Source organism: Hyaena hyaena, unplaced genomic scaffold (assembly GCF_003009895.1).
Source record: "Hyaena hyaena isolate Hyena2069 unplaced genomic scaffold, ASM300989v1 scaffold_165, whole genome shotgun sequence".
NCBI classification, from domain to species: domain Eukaryota; kingdom Metazoa; phylum Chordata; class Mammalia; order Carnivora; family Hyaenidae; genus Hyaena; species Hyaena hyaena.
Window position 1 is genome coordinate 2,584,096 of NW_024080797.1, and position 17,743 is coordinate 2,601,838.

The 17,743-nt window shown below is 39.6% G+C and overlaps 1 protein-coding gene across 4 annotated transcripts in view; it reads right to left on the reverse strand.

Annotated features, from left to right (window-relative positions):
- Window positions 1–17,743, reverse strand: part of MINDY3 (MINDY lysine 48 deubiquitinase 3) — an 83,772-nt gene that overhangs the window by 19,367 nt on the left and 46,662 nt on the right. The gene's annotated exons all lie outside the window — the stretch shown is intronic.

The following is a 17,743-nucleotide window of genomic DNA, read 5'->3' on the forward strand; positions in this document are numbered from 1 at the left end:
TATTTCTTTTTTCCATAAGACTAATTCTCTATCATAAGTAATTTTTTTATATAGGAAGCCATATTACAATTTATCAAAAATAACCACATAAGCGTCTGACTTCAGCTCAGGTCATGATCGCACACCCTTCATGAATTCAAGCCCCCTGTCGGGCACTCTGCTAACAGAGAATGCTTTGGATTCTGTCTCCTCCTCTCTCTGCCCCTCCCCCACCCTTACTTACTCTGTCTCTCTCAAAAATAAATAAAACATTAAAAAAATAACCACAAAATTCAGTGTTATCTTGAACTCTTTGTTCCACAGATTTAAACGGTTATGAAATTCTACTTGACTGACAGAAATGTAGAATCTGGGCCCCAGTTGTTTTCCTCTATTCACAGCATTTGTCTGAGCCTGTCTATAATTGTGTTCTGTTCACTCATACAAACCTCATCAGGGAACAAGTTTCTAACTACCCCAATTTACCTTCTTGAATCTCTTTAAGAAGTTATGGGATACACAATTTGAAATGCTGTTCCTCTGGGGAAACATTTTTGTAGGAAATGTACTAATTAACTTTTATCCAAATCACTCCTCACCTCTGCCACTTAACCTCAGAGATGAAGGAACAAAGTTTAAGAATCAACTGGAGTAGTTCTTATGAGACTAGGTGCCTCAGTTTATATGGGAACGCAAGTCAAATGGGAATGGGAATTAAAACAATTACACATTTTTCAGGTAAAATAGTAAAAAAGTACTATTTTATAACATAGTAAAATTTGGTAATGTATAATTCTTTCCCATTTACTAGAGCTTCTGCCTACAGTGTCAATATTACTTTGCAGATGATACGCATGTCAAGTCGCCTGTTTTTTTTTTTTTTTTTTTTTAATTTTTTTTTTTATGTTTTATTTATTTCTAGGAGAGAGAGAGAGAGACAGCATGAGCAGGGGAGGGTCAGAGAGAGAGGGAGTCACAGACTGAAACAGGCTCCAGGCTCTGAGCTGGCAGTCAGCACAGAGCCCGACGCGGGGCTCGAACCCACAAACCGCGAGATCATGACCTAAGCGAAAGTCGGACGCTTAACCGACTAAGCCACCCAGGCGCCCCTCAAGTCGCCTGTTTTCATCTGGCCTATCTTCATCCTCTCTGATTTTATGATCCGGTCCTTCACTGCTGGATACTGGGATAGTGTCTAATCTTTCTCTATGAGAAACAGTGCTGCACCAAACAAACCTGAACATGTAATTTCACACATGTACAGTTTTATCCGTAGCAGAGAGCACAGAGTACGACTGCTGGGTCAAGAGGAAGAATGCATTTGTAATTCTGGTTGATACTGCCAGACTCTTGGGTTATGTTTATTGAGCCTATTTAGAACATTATTTCTTAAAAAACGGTTCCCTTTTTATAATATATCACCGGTACAGCCTGAGATCTATAATGAACTTTGTATTGAAGCTAGGATCGCAGTGTCAGCTCTCAGATTTAGGGAGCAATTGCTAACACTGGGGCTATTATTATTATTATTCCCTAACTTCTTTTAGCACATCCAAACCGTAATTGCAAAAGTCACTACCTGTATTTCACCGTAAGCTTTAGTTCCCTTAACTATTTCCAACCCTTCTTCTCTTTTTCAGTTCTTCCCTCTGGAATGGCTGCTGCAATCTGGGGATTCGGCACCGAGATTCCGGCTGAGGAGAAGGCGCAGCCCCAGAGGAGACTGTAACCATGGGTAAACTTGTAGGGGCCCAAGAGGAGGATTCAGTCATTCTTTCTCCTAACCAGCTGCTCCTTTTCAACCTTTGTTACTAGTAAGTGATCAGGAAAAGCTTAAAACAATTTTTAAAGCAGAACGTTGAATTTTCTAAATAGAAGTATGATCTAAACAGAGGGAAAGGAAATACTGTTTTTCTTGGTCAAAAAATAATCTTTTTGGGCAAAGAGGTGGCAGAGAATACATTTGAAGCATACTTTAATATGCTTAGTAAGTGAAGTCTGGGGAAATTACTACTATTTAGTTACACTAACAAGGAAGATTCAGGTTTCAGCCACAGACAAAAGTTTACATCAAATCCTCTGGCGTTAAAGATGTCAGAAAATGCAGGAGTATAAAAGAATTAGAAGTGAACTACCTGATGGTTCATCTCCAAGTTCCAAGAGATACAAATGAAAAATATACTATGCTGAGGTCGAAATTAAAACAGTCTTAATGAAAAGTTTGCTGCCTTATCTCTTGCCTCTGGTTATGAACATACAAAAACCATGGTCTTCAGAAAATGTATTATTCTCGTTTGAATAGGCTATATGTGCCGGCTTGTTAGAGCAGATCATCTGAAGCTTGGGCACAGCTCCCAGTGAACTCTGGTTTAACAAATGTTCATTTAGAACAGGCGCTGGCGGCCTACTTTTTCTGTAATGGTCCAGAGTGTAAATATTCCAGGTTTTGCAGGCCATGCGATCTCAGCAGCAAGACAGCACAGTAATACATCAACAAATGAGCACTGGATACGTTCCAATAAATATTTTACAAAAATAGCTCATGGCTTGATGTGCCCTGTGGGCGTTGCTAACCCATGATGTATTATTTCCCCAAATGCACTGACGCTTATTAAACATGCCTTCTTTCCACCACATCTGGGGACCTAAACAAGTCTTAGTATCTTAATGGGTTTCACAAAGCAGATAATTCTGGCTCTCTTCTGACATAGAAAAGAGGGTAGGGAACCCTGGCTGGAGGGAATTAAGAGCCATGGCTGGGGACCCGAACTGGGAGAAGAGCAGCAGTCAGGAAGGGAAATCGGCTGCGGTGGAAGAATGACCATCCCGAGTTAGGAGGTGACGGTTAAGCATCCAGGTAGTGCACACGGCGTTCCGGGACGCTTAGCGCGCGCGCAACGCTCAGCGCCGCGAACAGGGTGGTGGAGAGCGGGCGCGGGCACCGGCCGAGTCGGGGCCGCAGAGCCTGCGAGGCGAGGCACCGGGACGGATGACAGGCGGGTACTTCAGACGCGTCACGGGAGGGGCTGGCAGAAAAGGAATTGAGACAGTTCACGGTCTGAAGTTTCTAAGCGTCAAACAAGTAGCTCAGAACCCTGTAAGTGAGCACACAGCCCGCATGTCAACTCCCTTAACACAAATTCCTTTTCTCCTCCCCGGACGGAGCCCAGGGGCACAGGTCAGGTTCCACGTGGTAGAGCCAGCGGCCCTGTCATTACCGACCAAGTAAATTTTGTTGTGAATGATTGAAAAAAAAAATCTTGTTTTGCTCCTTGTGTCACAGTGATATACCAAGAGCTAATTTGCTGAACTCCTTAGAAATGAACTGTTCTGAATCATACATACCACTCACTGCGAGATGTGTTCATGCCAGAGGGAGAAGACAAAAAGGAAAAGAAAGGCCAAAACGAAAAAAAATTAAATTCTAATGAAAACTTTCAAATGAAAGCTGGTACAGTCTTCTAAACTGACTATTGTCTTGCTTATTTTGAGTGTTTACAATGCTTTTTAGAAACACTGCAATTGTTTTTTTAGAAAACAATCTCTTAGTTAACACTAGCTTAAATTTATGTAATGTTTAAGTGTTTACAGATGAAACCTGGAAAAGTTACAAAGCCACCTATTCCCAGTCAAGGGTTTCAGCATGGACCCTTTTAAATCTGATTTAAAATGACAAATTCCAACACTAATTTTAACCAGTTTATGTAACTTAAACACATCTGAACAAGATTCCTACTTTAAAGATCTGTAACAGAATGATCCATGTAGTAAATCTGGTAATATAATAATGTCAAATATATCTTATATTTGCATAGCAATTTGAATGGCAAGTAAAGAAAAATATTCAATTAAGAGTCCTTTACATCTTAAGACAAAACATTTTAGTAAGAGATACAACTGATGTATTTTTTCCCACTGAACATAAAGGATTAAGTAAAATGAAACTCCAATGTAGTAACTGTTTGTGAGGAATGATAAGAGAACATTACCCTTCAGATTTCCATTTCCAAGATTTAATACAGCAATAGCTTTTACATTACATATTTAATATATTCTTTGCATATAATTATCCACAAACCCATAATGTTTTGAATACTGTCAAGCCTGTTAAATGGTAAAGACAGACCTGGTCTGAACATTTAAGGTGACCTTCTAATGGAAAGGAGAAGAATGTGCTTCTATATGCTTATTTTGATGAAGAGTATTAAAATTATCTTAAGAAAATTACATTCCAAAATAAAATTCAAACACACACCAACCCCCTCCTCAGAAAACTAATGAGTTATAAATAGATTCCAATGATTTAATTCCAAGTTATCCAAGTCAGCAAGTATACCTGCGGATATTTTCTTCACCCCTAAATATATTAAGTAGGACAAAATTTTGAGGTATATTGCATATGAAACTCTTTCAGGTACCCCCCCTCATTGGGAAAAGAAAACATAATAGTCAAATACTTAAATATTGTTTTAGTTATTTAAACTCTGACTTACCATCAAAATTATTTTTACTCTAAAAGTAGTTCTCTACATTGGTCAAATATAATCAGATGCTTTTATCAGAGCAGAGGAATTTTAGCACAAACAATTTCTATTTAGCCAATTTACTGGCCAACTGGGATTGCTACATAATATAGCTTTTAAAATTACCTGTCCTCAACCAACTTGTCTTAATTGGCAAAGTGCTACAGAAGAGAAGAGGGGGAAAGGGCAAGCTAAGCTGTTATGGGACTATCTAACATCCTATCGTCATGAAACAAATCTCTCTCTTTCATGTAGTTCTGTCTATATTGTTACTACAATTATTTGGTGTTCTCCATAATCCTTTTAAAATGTAACATTAGCAATCCTTCTCAACAGCCAGTGAAATATAAGGCAGGCCTGTGTTCAGTTCATTGGCTAGGTGTAAGTAGCTCATTACTGAAAAGGTCTTTAAAGTTTATTCTTTACAGCTTTCATCATTATCACGAGCAATCTCTTGTCTTAAGTAATCAAAGAACTTCTGGGAGTTTTACCTAACTTCAGGAATGATTACACATATATAAATTTCATTTTAGCTCCCAGACAACATTTCATTGTGCTATGAAGAGCCCTTCAAAAGAAAAAAAAAGTTAACTGGTATAGAACATACCTTGAAGCTGTAATATTTTGCTTTAAAATCACTTGATGTATCATATGAACTCTTAAACTCACTGTACTTGTGGAAATATTTTGGGAATTACTATGAAACATTTTAAATCGACTACCAAATGCTATTAAGGACATAATATTCTTTAGTGCTAATGTTACAAAAATTCAGGTAATGCCACGTCAACTGAAAGTAGCTAGGACAGTCGTCTTTTTTCTTTATTCTTCCAATATTTCCCCCCAAATGTGCAAAAGCCCTGGGCTATCTTCACAGCAGCCCACCGCTATACAGCACTGATTTGTGCTGCAGTGGCAGAGAAGGCAGGGAAGGAAACATAAGAAAAGCCCTTCAAGGCTCCTTCTAAAACACAAACCCTAAATGTACAAGTGGAAGTCAGGCAGTAGGAGGAAGTCTCCAATGGGTATGATCATAGTCGTTACCATTATTAATACTAATGAAGGCGCTTCTTTTTCTTCCTATTACTGTAACTACACAGCTCACCTTAAAAATTCTCCCAGCCTTTCTCAACTGGTTTCTGCCATTGAATCCATCCCTAAGGCCTAGGTATCCACTTTGTACGAGAACTGTCCTGTGCATCTAGAATCACTTTCAGTGTTCCCTTGCTTATGTGAAGAACTGGGTGGAGAAAAGCTGTTAGCCTTTTAATTACTGATTTTCATTAAAAAAAAAAACAGCTAACATAAGCCATTACTCTCTAGGCGCATGAATACCTACAGAATTCAAGAGAATTGATTTCCTAACTTCTTTAAATGGTTGAAGTTAATATTCAGTGACCACCTGGATAAAAATCAAATACATTGTTAAAAAGTTCCTCCCGATTTCTAAGTAAAGACTCTGTATCATTTGAATCACTTTAAAGTCTGTTAAATCACCTGGACACAAGGGGAACTAATTTATGATGTGGGAGGTGCTGCTCTCCCACTCTCGCGCCTCCCCGCCTTGTAAGAGGCTGACTTCCCACTGCCTGTGGCTGTCGGACACACGGTGCCTCTCTGGGAGGGTCTACTTCCTACTGTCACTGACACCAGGTTCGGCCAGAGAAATGGAAGCAGAAGTGACATTACGCCAGCTCCCAGAAGCGTTAAGTGCCACCTGTGGTTTGGCCAAGCGTCTCTCTGTTCTCCCTCTGCCAGGAGAAGTGCACCCTGCTATGGGCTGCTCCTTCAGTCCAGATCTTACAGTGAGGAAGGCACATGGAACGCACCTGCAGCCAACATGTAAAGTAACAAATCAGCTTTGGTGTTGTGTTTGGGGGGAAGGGGTAGGCGGGAGCGTTGTACCCACTACATGCAAATACAGGGTGCACTGTGTGGAGAGGATTTAAATACAACAGAACAGACCCTGTTGTAATGCTTTCCGTCACCAACACACGCAGGCAAATCTGAACAATTCCTGGGGCAGACAGCCCTCCTACCTGGGGCAGACTGCTCGCCTTCTCGAACACTGAATAAGCCACTTAATTGCGGGGCCGCAGCTTCCGGGAGGTGGCACGAGGATTTAAAACCTAATATTCCACCTGGGGGTTCACTGTGCTTGTGGCCCATGTATACCTGCTCTTCGTATTCACAGTGGGCCTACCTTTTCCTCTGGTCTTTCCCTCATGTTTACCCACTAACATGAATTTTAATAATGTAAACTGCATAAAGGAGACTTCCTATGTTTGGCATGAAAATGAATGCCTAAGAAGATGAAATTGTAGTCCATACAGCATGACTAATGTAAGCTTGGTGGGCCTGCATGAGTATAAATGCAAAGTAAGGGGCAATCCTGACCTGACCCCCTCAACTCCCTCAAAAATCCTACCTCCTTTTCTATTATTTCAGACATTTTGACTATGAAAAATAGTCACAGTGCTCAAATTCCTAATATTCTGAAGCTTTATCACAGCCCTAGAGACACATTCTTATTCTTCATTATGAAAGTTGTTCTGCTTCCATGAACATGCCTCACATTCAGGCCTTGGGTTTTCAGGTTAAGCCTTTCATATCAAGATAAGCAGGCAAACACAGTGTAGCGAATTGGGAAATAAATGATTACTCCACCTGGTCCTATAACTGATCCCAACCTCTGCTTCCTTCTTCGTCTTCTAGCACAACTAGTATGGTTCAGCCATCCTGAACCAATTACTTTTCCCCAAACGTAGCATGGACTGTCACCTCCCTCATCTCATGTCTTTTTGCTCAGTCTTTCCTCCAAGCCTAGAATATAGCCTTCATTTCATATTAAGTCAAAAACCAATCATGTCCTTTAATCCAAGCATCATACCCTCTGTACCTCTCCCTTCTTCCAGTCCCTATTCCACCCTCACATAATTATTTGCTTTTTGTATTTCTAAGGGACAGAAGCCATTAAAAGCTTAGGAGTCAGAAGATTTGAGTTTGAATCTTGGCTTTGGTGCTCACTAGCATATAACTTTGGAGCTGTTATTTTTCACTGGCCCCAGACTATAAAATGTTGATGAAAAATGGTACTTCTTTCACAGGGGTGCACTGAGGATTAAATGAATGCATGTTAGGTGGTTAGCATAATACCTGACATAGGCAACACTCAGTAAACATAAAGAGAAAACTATTACAATATGTTACTTACTAATCTTTGCATTTCAACAGTACTTAGTACAATACAGCTAACGTTAGCTATATTGGGTCCTATGGGAAAACAGATAAATCTCAGGCAGTATCAGTGATCACAAGAAGGTAGAAAGCTGGAAGAAATTATAGCAGCAACAAGAGAGTAAGAGAAACAGGAGTCACAACACAAAAGATTTCAAGCCTGGACCATGAATAATGAGCAGGATTTTGATCACTTTCTAGGCAGAGGGTAACATAAATAAAAGCAAAGAAAAATAAAACCTTAAACTTAACACCATTATACATTAAATACATGATATAAGACCTTTGCTCCATTCTATCGACTCTATTTTACTGTAATTATTTTCATCAATTATAAATATACACCTAGAGGTGTATCAATGTTGATTCTAATTAAAGCCCATAGACTTGGGGCACCTGGGTGGCTCACCCGGTTGAGTTTTTGACTTCGGCTCAAGTCACGATCTCACATTTTTTAAGTAGGAGGAGCCCCACATCGGGCTCTGTGCTGATAGCATGGAGTCCGCTTTAGATTCTGTATCTCCCTCCTCCCCCTCTCTCTCTGTCCCCCCACCCGTTGCTGCTCATACTCTCTCTCTCTCAAAAATAAACAAACATTAAAAAACTTAAAAAAAAAAAAAACCATAGACTTAACTGATGACCAAACTCCTTTAGGCCTTTCTATCAATTTTTGGTTTTTTTTTTTTTATCTTTTTGGACAATTATTTGGGTTCTACTGTAATAAAACATTATTAGAAACAAATCACAAGGGAAAGAGGGGCTGCTTTCAGTCAGTAAGTTGACATGACTGCGATAAAAAGAAAATTCCTAGAAATTATAAAAACCAGACATAGGAACAGCCACATAAGGGCATTCAGAGTCGTAGGAAGAGAATGTAAGAGCAATTTAATTGTCACTTTTAGGAGGTAAAAATACTTATAATGCATTTTGAAAGAGCTCTGAGAAAAAACGTTAAAAAACAAAAGCTGTATTATGATGGCCCAAACCATTGGCCTAACCCTACAGAATAGCTGATGAGGGCTGGCTCCAAAGCATGCTAAGCAGTCAGGACACAGTTTGTGGTTAAAAATGCACAGTGTTTCAATAACTCAAGTAGCTAAAAATTGTTAATTTATGTAGATGTCTACCCAAACTTTCCAAGTTGTTCAAATAACAGATGCTACTCTTATGTTTGAAGATGGATGTTAAACGTCACGTGACAAGTTATGCCCTTAACTATAAAAATGGACCTTACATCCATTTTCTTTCTGCAGTAGAGAAGGCAGGACATTCAAACATAAGCACAAATTCACAGTTACTTAAGATAAATGGATGGGATGGGGTGCCTTGCTAGCTCAGTCAGTAGAGCGTGCGACTCTTGATCTCTGGGGTGTTTTGTTTTGGTTTGGTTTTTTTGTGTTTCAGCCCCACATTGGGATTTAGACATTACTTAAAAAATATTAAAAAAAAAAAAAAAAAAGATGCAGGGATGGGATGACAAAACTGCTTTAATATATAGCAAAACCCCAACGACAACATTATACGTGTTATAGAATGCCCAACTGTGAATTTAGTGGCATTCCAAGTTACATGACTCTGACTCAACTATGAATGATACATACAGGTGAATTTTCTTTATGACAAATAAAAGCCTATAAAGCATTGTTTTACTTTTTTCCCTTAAAATTGTGTTTACTGCATGTAGAGAACTGTATTAATGGTGAAGTAGAGCTGTCCATTTATTAAATACCTAAAAGAAGAAACCTAACACTTAACTGCAGTAGTTTTCCTACTGTTACACACAGGACAAACACACAAAAGGAGCTTACTCTGTAGAAAGAATTCTAAACAGACTCCCAGCAACAGATACTACAGTAAGAGCAGTCAGCTCATGGAGGGACTGTTACATTTTGTTTCTCCTTCGCATTAAATTCAGTTTCTTTACATATTCTGAGCTTAAACAATAATGTGTTTTCATGTGTTCTTACCTACATGGAAACTGCTTTATCACAGGAAGGGTCAAAGGTGATGCTCTGCACATACAAAGAGACCTTTTTAGCACCATAAAAGAGAACAAAAAGGATGTAAAACTCATCTCTCCAACTTCAAAAGAAAGTATGAAATGGATTACCAAGGAAATTAGTCACTGATCTTCCGAAGATGAAGCTAGATGTTATAGGTAGGTTCCAGCTATTTTTACACTGAACCAGCAGCTGTCCTCCCACACCGAGGTTGAAATGCACAAGAAAAACAAAAGAGACAAATTTATTTTGTCTACTATTTTATACACATATAATTCCAGTAAAGTTAAAAGTATCCTATTCTCAAACGTAAAGCCCTTTCAATTTGCTTTAAAAACTAGTTTCATAATTCTAATTCAAGAGGAAATTATGAAAATGACCCAAATAATTGAATCTCAAAACTAAAATACAGAAAAGACAAAGAATCAAAGGGAAAAATGATGGTTAGAGAGAAGGAAAAGATAGGACAAGTGTTCAAATATTCTTTCAGGAGGTATTCGGGCATTTAAAGTATATTATATGTTTCAGTATGAAAAGACCTGACTCCTAAAAGACGATTTAACATATTATAAAACAAATGTCACATAGCCTTGTTTTAACAATAAGAGTTATTTTTTTTTTTTAAGTATAGGTTCTAAATTCTTGAAGCATGTGCAAAGTGTTTTCTTTCACTAGTGTAGTCAGTTTCCAAGTTTTAAACTTATCAAAGGTACCATGGTACTAGAATTAAACAAAAAAAAAGTTCCTTGGTATGATGATTTTTAACATACTACCCATACCCACAAGGCATGCTTCCTCACAATGTACAGGAAATTTTATTCTGTTATGGCTCAGTTGACTTGCTTGGAGAATTCTCCACCCTACTCAACAGAAATTAAGTTTCTTTCTTTGAAGAAGCTCCTTTATGTACTGCCTTCAGCTCACCCACATCCCCTATCACAGGGTTCCGTGAGACTCCTGTGCTTGATGCCTGGGTTCCTATAAGATCCGGCACTTAGGCCATGTGCTATTCCCTCTCAATATTAAGTATAAAACTCCCACTCACATAGGATTGCCTCTATGCATGTTTTCTAGCCACAATCTCTCAGATATAGCAAATAATACAGTATTATTTTTGTTGTTTCATACACATAAAGGTTTAGTAAGATAAGAAAGATCGCTTTGTCTATGTCAGATGGAAGAGTAAGAGGACTCATAAAATGTGGGAGATAGTTCAATTCTGGGTCACTGGACATCTCAGATACGAAGGGGTAACTTTACTAAGTAAACAGTTTGGCACTCAAATTTAAAATGACAAATTGTACACCTCTTTTAAAATGAATTAGTTAATACACTTAAGAGTCCTAAACGTAAACTATTCATCTCAAAAGGAAAAACCAAAACAGACAGTTAAGAAGTTATTTCACTGAATAGAAACAATTTTCTTACTCATCTTCAAACCATGAACATAAATTTTAATTATGATAGAGGATATGTGACAATGCTTATTTATAAATACTCATCAGAGTTGTTTTTACTCACTAATCTGGAGAAAGAATCTGTGTAGGTATGCATATTTAAGTTGATCAGCTAGGAGAGCACAAGCAAGTTCTTCTGTTTTAATGTCCATATAGATAATGCATACACTGTTACTTCTTAAAGTATAAGCTTAGGGATATACTGAATTCTTATGATTAAAGACAACAGCATTCCTAAGTCCCCGTCTCCTTCCTTGTTCAAATACCAACATGGCTATATCACAATTTTTGGTGAGAGAAATGTTCAGTGTTTCCTGCAATCATTTGTTCGACAAAAATTTACTGAGCACCAACACTGTCTGGTCCTGTTCTAGGCACTGAAAAACAGCAGGAGACAAAACAGACAAAAATCCCTGCCTTCAGAGAGCTTACTAGTGAGAAAGGCAGTTAATATATAAAACAAACAAGTAAAATATATAGTATGTGCCTATAACCAGAATATATTAAGAACTCTTACAATTCAATAACAAAAAGACCAACAACCAATTCAAAAATAGGCAAAGGCCTTGGATAGCCATTTCTCCAAAGAGTATATACAAAAGGCCAAAAAGCATATTTAAAAAAGTATCAACATTATTAGTCACTAATTAGGGAAATGTAAATCTAAGTCACAATGACTACTTGACTCTCACTAGGACAGTTCTAATAATAATAAAAAGGAAAATAACAAGTATTGGCCAAGATGTAGAAGAAGTTCAAACCTGTACACTGCTGGCCAGGATGTAAAATGGTGTAGATGCTGTGGAAACAGCTAGGCAGCTCCCCGTAGAATCACATAGAATTACAATATGATCCACTCATTCCGGTTTTAGGTATTTACCAAACAGAGGTAAAAACAGGGATTCAAACAAGTTCTGTAGAGGAACATACACGGCAGCACTATTCACGACAGTCAAAGCTGGAAACAGACCAGAAGTGCCCTGAGCTGATGAGTGAACCGTGTTGTGTGCAGAGAACAGAGTGTCACTCAGCCACGGGACGGAAGCAGTGGGGATACAGGCTACAAGGAGGGTGCACCTCAGAAACATTGCACTCGGTGGGGGAATCCCCGACAAAAGGCCGCATGTATGACTGCATCTACATGAAATGTCCAGTAGAGGTAAATTCAGAGACTGAAAGCAAACAGGGGGCTCCCGGGGCTCTGGAGAGAATGGGGAGTCCATGCTTAATGGATATGGTGTTTTCTTCTGGAGCGATGGAAATGTTTTAGACCCAGTTAGTTGTAAGAGGTGGTTGTACCACACTCTGAACGTACTGGATGCCACTAATTGTTCACTTGAAAAGGGTTAATGTTGTTGTATGAATTTCACCTCAATTAAAGTTTATCTTTGTCTAGGTGTGAGAGAGAGAACGTCTGTCAGTGAAAAGGGGGGAAGATCAAGGGGCTTTTGACATCTTAAGACAGGCAGGGCAGGCCTTCCGAAGATGACATGTGACGACTGACCTGGAGGAAGAAGAGAATCCTTGAGACAGACAGGTGAGGCGAAGGAAACAGCAAGCGCAAAGGGCGCGCCGCATTTCTGAGCTACAGCCAAGAGCAGCGTGGCCAAGCAAGACAGGAAGGCGCAGCAGGAGAAAGAAGGCATCGGCTGAGGTGAGGTGGGGCCGCTAAGTTACTCTAAGGCCGTTAGCTTTCACGCTGAGCGAAGGGGAGCCAACGTCGGGTTGTGAGCACAGGCGTAACTGGAAGTAACTTACATTTTCACAGGGTCATTTCAGTGGCTGAACTGAGAAGACCCTACAGCTCCTCGAAGGGCAACGGCAGAGTCGTCAGTTAGGAGGCTACTGCCCACGATCTAGGAGACAGATTTCTCCAGTTTGTCTTTCAGCTCCTCATTTGTCCTTCAAATGTTCTTTTCTCACAGCCGACAGAGTTTCATGGATATAAGTACTTCTCTTAGTTTTTGGCTTTTTGAAAGAAACTTTTTTTGATCCCTATACTGTCCTCCACCGTCTCCATGCTTTCTTTAAAAAACTTTACTTCAAGTTCCTTTTTCCCCATTGCTCTGATTTCTGTTTTCCATGTAAGCAGTGCAAGCACTGTCCGTGCGGGCAGGACTTGTAAACCTCACTGCCGGGTTACACGGCCAGCCCGCTTCACGGACAGAGCCCAAACCGCGGTCCCCGTCTATCCTCTCGAGTGCGTCAACGGGCCCAACAAAAAAATAAATCGCATTAATCACGAGTGAGTGCATTCAGCAATGGCACAGCTGCTGAGCTTTCTGAGGCTCTGAGATTAATCACTAAAACCACTCATCTCATTAGCTTTCTCTACCCTTCATCCACCCAGTCCAATCTGTCACCGATCCTGTCACTTTAACTCGGGAAGGGATCTCTCCCATGTACGTACCCCCACCCATGTCTGCCGCCATGACCCCGGGAATGTCCCTGGCCGCACCACCCTCCCTGCTCACTGGAAATACCATAAACGTCCTCCTCGCCCACGCCCCAGGCTACGTCTGTTTTCAGTATGTCTGTTTTCCACAATTAGCCACGTCATCCTTCCAAAATGCAAACTGAATCCTGTTTCTTTCTTTCCTATCCCCTCCCCCAAACCATTCCCAGCACCTATGTGCAACAGGTCTAGTGGCTGTCATTACTCTTGGAATAGTCTTCCTAGTCAAAGACCTGCTTCTGCAGCCTCATCCTTCCCCTTGCCCCCAAACTCTCAGTGCTCCGCTCTTCTCTCTCAGTTTGTTCCCACCAGTCCTGTGCCCTGACTCTCTCCTGTCCAGGGAAAGCTCTTTTCCCCCTTCCATAGTCTAATCTTACTATTAGTGCCTCAGTGCTCATCTGTGAGACACCTCAGTTCTTCAAGAAAACATTCCTAACTTCCAAAATGAAGATAACTTCTTACAGCTTTAGAGACCTGTGCTTTGTCACCTCTCATCATAGTTGTAATTGTTCTAATTTTATTGTGATTCTTTGATTAATGCCCACCCCCCCATTAGAATGCACACTTCCGTGCGAACAGGACACATCTATTTTTGCTCACTGCTGTCTTCGCAGCTTCTGGCGTGATGCCAGGCACACACTATGTGTCCAGTAAATATCTGATCAGTGAGGTCGAGGTCACACACGAGTGACTACTGCCTCAACTATTACTACCTCCGGTTATCACCCAAAGAGTTATATTGCTTTTCAAAGGCACTTTCAAATGCTAAATTACAGATTACTTTGAAAATTGTGACCTTAAAACACGCTTTTTTTACTTAATCATAATCAGCACAAAGAAGTCAGCATGTGAAATACATATGCATATAATACTACCAGTTTTACAGAAAAACACATCAACATTTCCAATAAGCTGCTGTTTCAGGCCACAGAACATAAAGTGAATGAACCCCCCTCCCAAAACAAATAAGCCAAAACTCAAAAGTAAATAAAAACAAACCCATAAATTACTTTTTGAGTAACAAAAACAAAGCCAACATTACTTCCTCAAATATAGAAATATCTAAGAAAGGATGAGCCAATCATAGATCTTATAAAGAACAGCAAAATTCACAGTATTTTCTATACGGTGAAGACTATATAAATATTACTTTATTTGAAAAGAATTTTTAAACTGGATCTAATATACGTAATCAAGTATTACTGGTCGCATTTCCTACTTCTGTGATCTTCCAGCTTTTATTTCAAAGGGAAAAATTCTTTACATGCAACTCTTTAAAAAAAAAAAAAACATATTCAAGCAACCTAAATTCAGTTGTTTTAAAATACACTGAAAAGTAGGGGCACCTGGGTGGCTCTGTCGCTTAGACATCCTAATTCAGCTCAGACCACGATCTCCCAGTTCGTCGGTTCAAGCACTGTGTCGGGCTCTGTGCTGGCAGCTCAGAGCCTGGAGCCTGCTTCAGATTCTGTGTCTCCCTCTCTCTCTCTGCCCCTCCCCTGCTCACACTCTTGTCCCTTTCTGTCTCTCAAAAATGAATAAACCTTAAAAAAAATTTTTTTTAAATACACTGAAAAGGAATTACCCATATTTTTAAGAAGCTTCAGAATGAGTCATGAAAAAAATATTTTTAGAAGATATAAATGTCACTGGAACAAGTGTGGAAAACTCATGCAAAGGCTTTAATCGTTGCACCAAGTGCCAGACTACACACCAGATCAGAGATACAAAGGTAGGTATCCAACAAGGAGTATAAAATCAAGACTTCTAACGGAGGAGTGAGGTACTGGATACATGTGATTTTTAAGACATCTTATAGCTGAAGGACCTAAAACCTTACTAGCACGTCGTGTGGGTGTGCCTTTCTCCTCAGGATTATGAGTAGCTGCAGGGGATGCAAATAAATGAGACCGACCTGAACACCCTGCCTGACTTGGGAGGCACACAAGCGGCTTGGTTTGCCAGGCCTACGACTGGTGTGGGAGGGGTTTCTGACCCTCTCTATGTACCTCAAGCCTCTAACAACACTGTGTGGCACGTGGCTGAGGTCTATCAGAGGACCGAGAAAGTCCCTGACCCGCAAGGGCCACTGCCGACCACGGAAGACACAGGAGGTGGCGCGGGAAGCAGGGACGATGCGCTGTCTGACAGGCGCAACTGCACAAGGCAGCAAACACTGAGGGAACCACAACGAATACCCAGCAGGTGGTAAGACGTGTGTGTGTCATAGAAAAGTAGGTGTTGTTCCCTTCCATGGCTCTAGCAACAGACCTAACATTTAGATACTTAAATACAAAATGCCTGCATATTTATGTAGTTCGGTTGATATTATTCCTTCTATTAACCTTCTGTAAAATCTCTTCTGTTGACAACAAAAATCACTTTAAAAAAAATTTTTTTTTAACATTTATTTATTAGAGACAGAGAGAGACAGATAATGAGTAGGGGAGGGACAGAGAGAGGAGGAGACACAGAATCTGAAGCAGGCTCCAGTCTCTCAGCTGTCAGCACAGAGCCCGACCTGGGGCTTGAACTCGCGAACCGTGAGATCATGACCTGAGCTGACGTCGGTTGCTTAGCCGACTGAGCCACCCAGGCGCCACAACAAAAATCACTTCTTAAGTATCAATGATAAAATTTAAGATTTAAAATATTTTCATTCCCTTATCTTTTATACTTGAAACTTTTACTGTTTCATAGGATTTATTAGTTTTCCTATGCTAAAATATAGGGCTGGAGATAAAAATATTAATTGGCTTGAAAACACATTTTTGCATGTAAATTGGAACTGATTTTCTTTTCTGGAAACTCAGAATACTTCACACAAAAATTAGTCAAATGATGAAATCCTCCTTTATGAATTAAAAGTTGTTCAGTTTCTATTATTTACATTGTGCTTTTAACTTCTTTGCTACTTGAGGAAGGAGATAAAGAGCAAAAGCTCTCAGGCTAAATGTAACCGGTCAGTACTTTTAGTACTGTAGTTCTGTAAAAGTCTGTACTTTTAGAGTTATATTTTATAGCTTTTTCTTTAAAAAATTTTTTAATGTTTATTTATTTTTGAAAGACAGAGAGATAGAGCATGAGTGGGGGAGGAGCAGAAAGAGAGGGAGACACAGAATATGAAGCAGTATAGCTTTTTCTGTTTAAGAAAAGTTAAGTATGGATCCATTATCCATACTTTAAATCCATTATCTAGATTTGGGCACCAGATTAAAAGTAATATAGTAGTAAGAGGCACCTGGGTGGCTCAGCTGGTTGAGGTTCTGACTTCAGCTCAACTCATGATCTCACAGTTCACAAGTTTCAGCCCCACATCAGGCTCTGTGCTGACAGCTCAGAGCCTGGGATCTGCTTCACATTCTGTCTCCCTCTCTTTGTGCACCACCCCTCCCCACCTTATCTGTGCTCTTTCTCTCTCAAAAATAAATAAACATAAAAAAAATTTTTTTAAGTAATAAATGAGGAAACAGATCCACAAAATGTAGTTTTTGATACAATTTATACAACTGCACTTCTTTTCAGACACAAATAAAATTATACTAACAAGTAGAACCTAAGAAAGTGTATGGGGTAATCAGCAAAGTCCACTAGAAATAAGGAACCTCAAAATGCACAATTATATATTTTCTTCCTTTAGTCCAACATCAGCAACTCCATCTGGTCACCCCCATGTTTAAGAAATGCAGAATAATGAAAACGGCAGTGATGATGATGATGGCAACAGCCAAGATGTCCTGGGAACTTAACTTGCTCTAGGTGCTGCTAAATATATTTAAGCCTGGTGACAATGCTAAGAGGTAGGTATTCTCAGAAATCGCTATTTTAAAGACACAGGAAAAAAGGCTGAATGATGCTCAGAAGTGGCAAGGCTGGGATTCAAGTGAGAGTGAAGTCTGTCTGACTACAAAGCTCTTAACCACTTCACTGTGGACGCAGAAATATTATAGCTGAAGGATGAAATTTAGAAACAGGTTTAAGAATTTTAAAGTACACATATTCAAATACATTTAATCTATTTCAATATTGTAACCATGTATATATTAAAATTATAGGAAATATTCTCTTAAAAGAGCATTTCTTTTTTTTTTT